Below are 8,928 nucleotides of genomic sequence, written 5' to 3' on the forward strand. Positions count from 1 at the left end.
TCTGACTCAGAGAGGCTGCTGGGATCTTCAAAAAACTTTATTCGTGGAACACACAAGGGCTAGCACCGCATTCTCCCCCTCAACGCGTTTCACCCTTAGAATAGGGCTTCGTCTTGGAGTGGGGAGAAGCGGAAGCTGCCTACTTACTGCACCGACACACTTTATTCGAGCAAATGCCTGGTTTGTACCTGGCAGAAACCTGGAATCCGCCACTGCTCACCTCTTGCATGCTTCGTTGCGCTTGCCTTCCCAGCCACGGTTCATGCCTGGCTGACGGGGGCCTGATCTTGTTAAATGATAATGAGAATGATTTACTAGGCTGCGATGTTTCGATTGTCCACCAGATGGCATAAACTCATGACTTAAGTAATGTGTGGCCTTTGCAAGTTGTTTCGTTTCCAAAAAAAGTTACTTTATCCCAGTACAGTATGCTATTGTGTAACTTGTCCTTGAGACTGAAGGAATAGTTGCAAAAAATGTATCAATTTAGGCTTTACATACAGTAATGTATTAAATAAAGACAAAGATCATTTTCACTTACACTATTCTACAGAGACATGAGTGAACAAGTGGAGCCCGTGTTCCAAAAACCTGACAGAAGTTATGCTTATTTGATATGGGCCGCTATAAATGCAACAGAGGATAAGATGGCAACAGTTGTTCAAATTTATCAGTATTTTATCGAAAATTATGACTTTTACAGATTTTCGCCAACTCCTCATTTGTGGAAGCATGCAATAAGGAAAAGGTTATGTAGTGACCCCTGTTTTCACCGTATTGAGCCCCAATTTGTTGGAGGGTATTGGTGTGTGTCACAGGGTTTTTCCCGTATCTATGATAATGGAGGCGGCAAAAGGCGAAGGGTCGTGTTAAAACGAAATAAGAAGCGACAGTCCCTGCCAAGCAATGCGCCAGAACCAGAACCAGAACCAGCAGCAGCACCAGCTTATCATCATGGTCCTGCCGTCGGTGACAAATCTGAGATGGATTTCGCAGCCAGTTTTGATGAAGCTTGCATGTACCTAAGCGATTTCCCGCTGACTACAGGTGGGCTAGTCCCTCTGCAAAATGATGAAAGCTGGACTGGAAGTGGGCCGGCGCCAGCGCAAGCTGAATGGGAAATTTAGTAATACTGTACTGTACAGTATGGTGAGTACTGTATTTTTGCCGTATTATTTTGGTGGGGCTGGCTGGGAACTTCTTTAGGGGGCTGACCATTACTGTACATTAAAACTTTTCATTTTGTTTTTCCTCAGAAAAGAAAACGGCTAATGGGGGGATTTCGATGGATTATATTGTACTGTATGCTGATGTTTTCCGGCCATACAGTATACTGTGTAATAAACCCGAATAAATAAAACTACTGTATGCATTTATTCTACAGTACATGTTCAGTAAATTACTGCACATACTGGGGGCGAGATGTGTTTGCAGCAGAGAGAGATTTAATAATATTGTACAGTGAGCAGGGGGTTCCCTGAGCCAGAAATTAATGCTCAGGGAACCCCCCTGCTCCTGATCAATATTATTAAAAATACGGAAAATGCTGCGTCATTACCATAGCGGATAGCCGCTAAGGCAATGAAGGGGTTAACCCACCGTGCCCGCTTTATTGTGTGTAGTGGGGATGGGTGAGGGGGGTATTTGGCCCTTGGTGTGAGTTTAGGACTTGCGGGAGGGGGGGGGGGGGTTGCGGGTGCACTTAACCCCTTCACGATCGTAGCAGTTAATACCGCTACGGTCATGAAGGGGTTAAGCCCTCCCGCTACCCCACCCCCCCCCCCCCCCCCCCCGCAAGCCCTCCCCAACCATCGTTGGGGCGAATACCCCATTCACCCACCCTCCCGCTACCCACAATAAAAAAATACACACACACAGCAGCCGCCAAAAAATAAATAAATAAATGACAATAAATACATTGGAAATACATTTTTATTGATAGTGTAGATGTGCAGGGGGTCTCCGGAGCTGAACCGCGGTGGTTTTAGGTCTGGGGACCCCGTGCCCCCCGAGATACAGGCCCCTTTAGGGGGTGCCGGTAGCCCTCTGCTTGGTTTAAAGGTCCCGATCACGTGATCGCGGCCTGTAAACCAAGCAGAGCAGAGGGATACCGGCACCCCCTAAAGGGGCCTGTATCTCGGGGGGCACGGGGTCCCCAGACCTAAAACCTGTGCGCTTCAGCTCCGGAGACCCCCTGCACATGTACACTATCAATAAAACACATACAATATACAGTATAAATAAACACTCGTTCTTTACCTTAGCGTCTATGCGCTATGGTAAAGAAGCATCATTTCTGTATTTTAATAATATTGTACAGTGAGCAGGGGGTTCCCTGAGCCAGAAATTAATGCTCAGGGAACCCCCCTGCTCCTGATCAATATTATTAAAAATACGGAAAATGCTGCGTCATTACCATAGCGGATAGCCGCTAAGGCAATGAAGGGGTTAACCCACCGTGCCCGCTTTATTGTGTGTAGTGGGGATGGGTGAGGGGGGTATTTGGCCCTTGGTGTGAGTTTAGGACTTGCGGGAGGGGGGGGGGGTTGCGGGTGCACTTAACCCCTTCACGATCGTAGCAGTTAATACCGCTACGGTCATGAAGGGGTTAAGCCCTCCCGCTACCCCACCCCCCCCCCCCCCCCCGCAAGCCCTCCCCAACCATCGTTGGGGCGAATACCCCATTCACCCACCCTCCCGCTACCCACAATAAAAAAATACACACACACAGCAGCCGCCAAAAAATAAATAAATAAATGACAATAAATACATTGGAAATACATTTTTATTGATAGTGTAGATGTGCAGGGGGTCTCCGGAGCTGAACCGCGGTGGTTTTAGGTCTGGGGACCCCGTGCCCCCCGAGATACAGGCCCCTTTAGGGGGTGCCGGTAGCCCTCTGCTTGGTTTAAAGGTCCCGATCACGTGATCGCGGCCTGTAAACCAAGCAGAGCAGAGGGATACCGGCACCCCCTAAAGGGGCCTGTATCTCGGGGGGCACGGGGTCCCCAGACCTAAAACCACCGCGGTTCAGCTCCGGAGACCCCCTGCACATGTACACTATCAATAAAAATGTATTTCAAATGTATTTATTGTCATTTATTTATTTATTTATTTATATTTATTTATTAATTGTGCTGCTGCTGCTGCAAGTCGTAAACTCACACCAAGGGCCAAACACCCCCCTCAACCCCAATAAAAAAAATTCACGCACAGCAGCCCCACAATTAATAAATAAATCTAAATAAATAAATAAATAAAATCTATGTAAAACCCCCTCCCCCTATTCTCGCTTTTAAAACGCCCTGCCTTCTCTCTAATCTATGTAAAAAAAACCTCCCCCTATCCCCCTATCCCCCTATTGTGTGTGTGCGTTAAGCTTCCCTGCAAGCTATGTAAAAAAAACCTCCCCCTATTGTGTGTGTGTTTCAATCTGGCTGGCCTGTGTTTCTGAGTGCTGAGTGCTCTGCGTTTAACCAAGCAGAGCAGAGGGATACCGGCACCCCCTAAAGGGGCCTGTATCTCGGGGGGCACGGGGTCCCCAGACCTAAAACCTGTGCGCTTCAGCTCCGGAGACCCCCTGCACATGTACACTATCAATAAAAATGTATTTCAAATGTATTTATTGTCATTTATTTATTTATTTATTTATATTTATTTATTAATTGTGCTGCTGCTGCTGCAAGTCGTAAACTCACACCAAGGGCCAAACACCCCCCTCAACCCCAATAAAAAAAATTCACGCACAGCAGCCCCACAATTAATAAATAAATCTAAATAAATAAATAAATAAATAAAGACATGAAGAGAAATAAATACTGTATATACTGTACAGTATATACACTGTATATATATATATATATATATATATATATATATATATATATATATATATATATATATACAGTATACATATATACACTGTGTATATATACTGTATATATATATATATATATATATATATATATATATATATATATATATATATATATATACATACTGTATGTGAGTGAAAAGAGAAAAAAGTAACCCGTATGGGAGCACTCAGGTATGCAATTGATATATTTGTTTATTTATTTGACACAGTGCAAAAAGGGATGAATAAACAGTACATGATTTAAAAACACTTAAAAAAGAGGCATGGACCCTTAAACACTAATGAACAGCACTAGGGAACGACACACACTGTCAACCCTAAACATGAAAAGGATAGTGACTCAAAAAACACTAGGGAGAATCAAAGTGAATCACAATACAGTAGGTTACTGGGTTTAAAGGCACCTACAGTATACAACGCTAAGGATAATGCACACTACAATACCAAAAAGTATTTTAACCAAGCAAGTAAACCAAAATCAATATATACTGTAAGTAACAACCAGAAAAGACAATTTAAAACCAAACTAACCCTTACAATACCAAGGATTACATCTATCTAATTGTAAAAAACCTTATACAGTACATTATACACAGCATTGTTTAAAAACCCCTTCCCCCCTAATGTTTGTGTTAAGCAGATTACACTGAAGGGAGAGAGATATAAAGGCCTAAAGCCCCTTCCCCCCCTAATGTTTCTGTTAAGTAGATTACACTGAAGGGAGAGAGATATAAAGGCCTAAAGCCCCTTCCCCCCTAATGTTTCTGTTAAACAGATTACAGTACATTGAAGGGAGAGAGATTTTACAGAAACACACATTAGGGGGGAGGGGGCTTTAAACAGATTACAGTACATTGAAGGGAGAGAGATGTTTCTGTTACCAGTAAATCTCCCTCCCTGCATTGCTAACCACCCTCACCCCCTACCCACATACCGTTAACCCCCCCCCCCATCCTGGCCATGGCCCCTCCGCTTCTGCAAAACAGACACAAAAATTAAAACATACAAAGTAATGTCCCCTAACCCCTTAATCACCATAGCGGTTATTAACCGCTACAGTCATGAAGGGGTTAACCCACCCTCACCCACCCACCACTCGGGATGCCTACATACCCTCCCACACTAACCCCCCCCCCACCCGTGAGGCCTAACCACCCAATCAGTTCCCACAAGGGAGGCCTACCCACATACCGTTGGGGAAACACCCCACCCCCACCCCAGTACCCACAATAAAAACAGTACAATCACCCACAATAAACAGCATTCTATTTATTAAATACATTACCCACCCCCTGTGCCCCCCCCCCCCCCATAAATACAAGATTTATTCTTTTACATTCAGGGTCCATAACGCAGCCCCACGCTAGTCCCCGGTGGGCTGGCAGGGCACCTGGACAGACCTACAGTTTACCAGCAGCATTCCACAGGTTCTGGAGGCCTGCTGGTGGATCCTGCCAGCACCATGGCGCCCAGGTGGTCTCCTTGGGTCACCGTGAGCCTCAATTGGGTCCACACGGTAGGCCCAAGGATGTCTGGGAGCCCCGGGTCAAACCCACAGGTGTCTGCGGGGCCTCGGGTGGTTCCCATGGGGGTCTGGGGAACTCACGGGTGCTCACTACGGGTCCGCGGTGCCCCCACAGAAGTGGGACCACACATCATCATCCCCGCACCTACGGCTCGGAGGTGCCCCCACAGAAGTGGGACCACACATCGTCATGCCCGCAGACTACGGGTCCGCGGTGCCCCCACAGAAGTGGGACCACACATCATCATCCCCGCATGTGTCACCCGTGGAACCACCAGCCTGCTACCCTTTAGGATACCCGAGGATTCCCCGCGGGTGGTCTCCAGAGGTCCCACGCAAAACCACGGAAGTAACCCTGAATGTAAAAAAAATAAACCTGGCCAATACATTCAATACATACACCCTCCCCCCCAACACCTACAGTACAATAATGTGCAAAATAACTATTATCCAGATATGGATAATAGATTAATTGCCCATTATTAAAAACATTAACTAGCATATACAAATAAATAAAGTACTACTGACCTCATCAATACGAAGTGTCCGATGCCAGCGCCTTCCTTCTCTTGCCCACACAAAACATAGCCAAAACCAAGCCAATACATTGCAATTACATTCAGATATCAATTAACCCCTTAAACACCTTATCGGATAATAACCGCAAAGGTAATTAAGGGGTTAAGCCACACAGGCACGATACCCACCCTTCACCCATGAATTTGTACTGTGGCTTCATCATGCAACTATATATATATATACTGTATATATATACATACAGAGAGACAGAGAGAAAGAGAGAGAGAGAGATATATACAGTATATATATATACACACGTTATATACACACCCATGATAAACCAAATATACAGTACAAATAAATGTAGAAGGGTTATCAAAACCATACTGTTCTACAACCAAACACTTCTCCATACAGATACTACATTAAAATCAATTTCCTTTAAAAATCCTAACTGATCTCACAATCTACTGTACTGTATATGATCACAAACCAATGAAAAAAAAGTCACATTCCAAAATGCATAAAATCTATGCACCATACTGTATACATTCTGCAAATTAATCAAACGTAAACAAAAATCAGTTAGCAATCATTATTTACACCCCTAAACATTTCACACTCAATCAAGAACAATGAGACCATTAACAGATTCACGCCTAGAGCAGAACAATTAAGCCTTTGAAAAAATATAAGTACCGACAAAAATACAACCTTTACAGTACAGTACAACCAAGGCTATCTATCCCTGACCTTCCTCAAACACACAATACAATACCAAGGAATAATACATCTATCTAATTTTAAAATACTTTAAACTCACAAAATAATTAAAAACACATCTAATCCAGCTTTTAAAACATCATCATTTCTTACCCTGAATGTATACTGTACAGTATATCTCTCTAGACATATATATTGTACATACATACATACAGTGGCAAGAAATGATATACCACAAGCAAAAAAAAAATACACAGGTTAAAAAACCTTTTGAAATAATGAACAAGTTAAATAAAATACATTTCTTTACTGTAGTTCACTTACCATTACTTGCCCCCACCGACTCCCGTTGCCCAGCTTACTCACGAACCAATCCACGATCAGGAACCCATAAAATAATAAACCATTGAAAATAATAAACATTAAACTAAAAATCCAAACCAATCCACGGGTCTTCTACTTGTAATACACCTTCATCTGTATTCTTCTTTCTTCTATCTCCTTCCGGGCGGGGCAGGGCGTGGTCTTCTTTCCATCATCGGCCACGCCCTTGTCTTTTTCCTTCTCCGGAGGTCCTTCCTCCGCGGCGTCTGGCTGCAAAATGAGACGACATAGGCTTTTAAAGGCCTATGACGTCACATTTTGCGTCATGGTTCCCACGGTCCTGATTGGACCGTGAAAACCATGTGTGTTGGCCGATAATAAAAAAATGATGACGTCACTTAAAGGGAATGAAAGCACAGCCAATCAGAATGGCTTTGCTTCAATTGCCTTTAAGATGACGTCATGAAAAGGCACATGGTCGTGCACACATGGTACTAGAGCCAATCAGAGCGTGGGAACTTTATCCCTACTCTGATTGGCTCTGGTATACCATGTGTCAGGGGCTTGGGGGAGAAAGGACGTGACGTCAATGAAAACCTGTCACGTGGTACGGTAGCCAATCAGAGCGTGGGAACTTTATCCTTATTGACGTCACATCCTTTCTCCCCCAAGCCCCTGACACATGGTATACCAGAGCCAATCAGAGCGTGGGAACTTTATCCCTACTCTGATTGGCTCTGGTATACCATGTGTCAGGGGCTTGGGGGAGAAAGGATGTGACGTCAATAAGGATAAAGTTCCCACGCTCTGATTGGCTACCGTACCACGTGACAGGTTTTCATTGACGTCACATCCTTTCTCCCCCAAGCCCCTGACACATGGTATACCAGAGCCAATCAGAGTAGGGATAAAGTTCCCACGCTCTGATTGGCTACCGTACCACGTGACAGGTTTTCATTGACGTCACATCCTTTCTCCCCCAAGCCCCTGACACATGGTATACCAGAGCCAATCAGAGTAGGCATAAAGTTCCCACGCTCTGATTGGCTCTAGTACCATGTGTGCACGACCATGTGCCTTTTCATGACGTCATCTTAAAGGCAATTGAAGCAAAGCCATTCTGATTGGCTGTGCTTTCATTCCCTTTAAGTGACGTCATCATTTTTTTATTATCGGCCAACACACATGGTTTTCACGGTCCAATCAGGACCGTGGGAACCATGACGCAAAATGTGACGTCATAGGCCTTTAAAAGCCTATGTCGTCTCATTTTGCAGCCAGACGCCGCGGAGGAAGGACCTCCGGAGAAGGAAAAAGACAAGGGCGTGGCCGATGATGGAAAGAAGACCACGCCCTGCCCCGCCCGGAAGGAGATAGAAGAAAGAAGAATACAGATGAAGGTGTATTACAAGTAGAAGACCCGTGGATTGGTTTGGATTTTTAGTTTAATGTTTATTATTTTCAATGGTTTATTATTTTATGGGTTCCTGATCGTGGATTGGTTCGTGAGTAAGCTGGGCAACGGGAGTCGGTGGGGGCAAGTAATGGTAAGTGAACTACAGTAAAGAAATGTATTTTATTTAACTTGTTCATTATTTCAAAAGGTTTTTTAACCTGTGTATTTTTTTTTTGCTTGTGGTATATCATTTCTTGCCACTGTATGTATGTATGTACAATATATATGTCTAGAGAGATATACTGTACAGTATACATTCAGGGTAAGAAATGATGATGTTTTAAAAGCTGGATTAGATGTGTTTTTAATTATTTTGTGAGTTTAAAGTATTTTAAAATTAGATAGATGTATTATTCCTTGGTATTGTATTGTGTGTTTGAGGAAGGTCAGGGATAGATAGCCTTGGTTGTACTGTACTGTAAAGGTTGTATTTTTGTCGGTACTTATATTTTTTCAAAGGCTTAATTGTTCTGCTCTAGGCGTGAATCTGTTAATGGTCTCATT

Source organism: Ascaphus truei, chromosome 5 (assembly GCF_040206685.1).
Source record: "Ascaphus truei isolate aAscTru1 chromosome 5, aAscTru1.hap1, whole genome shotgun sequence".
NCBI classification, from domain to species: Eukaryota; Metazoa; Chordata; class Amphibia; order Anura; family Ascaphidae; genus Ascaphus; species Ascaphus truei.